Source organism: Enhydra lutris, unplaced genomic scaffold, assembly GCF_002288905.1.
Source record: "Enhydra lutris kenyoni isolate GAN:26980312 unplaced genomic scaffold, ASM228890v2 scaffoldscaffold21, whole genome shotgun sequence".
In the NCBI taxonomy this organism is placed as follows: Eukaryota; Metazoa; Chordata; class Mammalia; order Carnivora; family Mustelidae; genus Enhydra; species Enhydra lutris.
This window is the reverse complement of record NW_019154105.1, coordinates 66,184,156-66,186,772: the sequence shown is the minus strand read 5'-3', so window position 1 is coordinate 66,186,772 and position 2,617 is coordinate 66,184,156.

Genomic DNA, 2,617 nt, shown 5'->3' with positions numbered 1-2,617 from the left:
CTGCTGCCACACACAATATGCATGCGCCTTCCTGTCCCCTCCCTCTGGATGCATCCACGAGGAAGGGGGGAGGGGATGTCCAATGCCCTTGAGCCTTTCTGCTCTTGTTTTTAAACACGTTCCATGTTTCTCGATGCTGGGAGCCCCAGGCTGCCTTGAGAAGCAGTCCCAAAGCACCAGTGTGACAACAGCACGCCAGCGGTGACCAAGACCCACACACTGGTCCCAGGCTTGCTGCGCTCTAGGCGCTGAGCCCATGCTTTTCCACAGTGGCCCGACTGTCTGCCTCGTGCGCACCAAGGGCAGGCCACTGGTCCATGTGCTCTCCTGAGGCCCCCGCAGGGCGTCAATGGAGCACAACCCCCCCTCACTGTGGGGTGTCTTTTCCGCAAGATAGACACTCTTTTTGCTCAACTAATCCTTCATTCATTTCTCCATTTGTTGAATGCCCACTGTGGGGGGTGGAGGCGGATGCAGACACACGAGGAAGAAGCAGTCAGAACCCTCACCTAGCTGCAGCCACCGGGTATCGGGGTGGATGGGAAGCAGTAACCCCACTAATACATGTGCAACCAGAGACCATGGGAGCTGTGAGGGATGATGCCGCCCTCTGGTTGCAGCGTGCTAGGACCCTGGAACCATGTTCCGTGAGGAAACCTGAGGCCAGGACTCAGGTGGATGACTCCCCATCCCCCATCATCTTGAACCCACAGTGTCCAGCAGACACTCCCTTCACTGGCGACACAGAAGAGGGTTGCTGGTGCAGGGAACATTCTGGAAACTTGTGAGGTGGCTGCTTTTCGTAGGTGGGAGCTGAGAATACGGCTGTCAGCACAGAGCTTGGGTCCCCGAATTCCATGGGGATGTGGGACCCCAGGCTGCAGAGTCTGGATGGCAGCTGGCACCCTCCAGAGACCCGTCGGCCTGGCGCATTTTGTGGGAAGCCAGTTTCAGCCGTGGTCGTGGTGGTTGAGCCCTCAGGGGTATGCAGCACTGATTGCAGCATCCCCAGGACTGGAATAGGGGACCGCCCCCTGAAGTCACAGCTCCGCCCCCACTAGGCAAGCATACTCCAGGCCTGGTGGGTACAGTGATGGGGCGGCTACATCCCCAGCGTAATTAGGACCCTTCCCGGTTCCTAGACCTGGACGAGTCACCATCCTAGAGCCCCTGGTACCCTGCGGTGCTGCATCCCCTCAAGGCCCAGTGCTGACCCGAATCCATAATGCAGATTTCCTCCTAAGCTGCCCCAAACATACATGCAGCAGAGATGTGCACCAGGGAGAGGAAAACCCTCGCTCCAGGGCTTCCACGGACATGGGCTTGCACCCAAGGCAGATTCCCGGGGACCCCGGTGCCAGCTCCCGGTAAAGTCCTCTCGAGGATGAGCAGCAGGTGGTCAGCACCCCACCAACCCTCCTCCCCCCACCCCACAGCCCCACACAGACCTCGCCTCCTGCTGGGACCACGTGGGAAATGTGCGCGCGCCTGCACAGTTGGCTGGGGCGCATGTCCATGGCTCTGACCCGGGACGAGAGCAGGAAGGAAGTGTTTGCCTGCTGAGCGCTCCCAGAGGAAACTCCCGAGCAGTCTGGGCAGTGCCAACATCAGAGCCTGGGCCAAGGAGGGGGATTCCAGCCCCCGGCTCCTCCGAGAAGGGCCAGATGACACCTCAGACATCAGGAGACCGTCAGCCCAGAGTGTGCCCTGTCGGGCTGGCTGGAACTCTGTCCCTCCTCCGGCAAACGGGCTGATGCCTGCGGGCCCTTCTGCTGGCCTCAAGGGCAGGAGGGCCGCCAGCCCGTGCGTGAGAACTTTGAAAGCTGGTGGGCAGTATCGCGGCTTCGCAGGTGGGCAGGTGTAGACAGTCCCAGATCCAGAGACCGAAAAGGTTAATGTCACTGCCACGTGCTCCCAGTGTCAGGAATGGCCCCAGGGCCTCGTCCCCGTCCCTGAGACCACAGCTCTGGGGGCCTGTGTGCGCTCGTGTGCGTGTGTGTTTGTGTGCGTGTGTTTAGGCAAATGGGGAAGAATCGCTTCATAATAAGGCAAAAGCTGATTATATTCATTTAATCTTTGTTAAAAGCATCACAAATGATTTATTGATTTTTAAAAAGGAAACATAAGAAAGGATTTTTCGCGTCTTTGTTATGTGCATATACCAAGTATGGGCGTAGCCCGTCCGAATGAAGCGCCGGCTGCCCGTGCAGACCGCGCTGTGTCCCCAGCGCCTCGTACACCGGCCCGCAGCTGTGCAGCACCTCAAGTGTGTACCCCGCTCCCCCACAGACCTACATGCTCATCTCTACGGTCATGGGCATGGACACACATAAGGTCGTGTCAGATGCCGCCTGATTCCCGGACTCTTGGGTCCACACGCTCAAAATACTCTTCGTAGAAATAATAAAATACCAGAAAAACACAAATAACTAAGGGAGAAGAACAACCACAACCCTACCCGAGCAGGAGAGAGAACGAAGTCGAGTGGTCAAAGAAGGTCAAGGGGTTGTCACCTGCAGGCACTGGTGAGCTGGGGGGTGGGGATGTGGCCAGGGGACTCCATGCTGACCTTGACCTTGGACCTGGGTGGTGCTGACAGGTGTCTGACCCTGTGCGT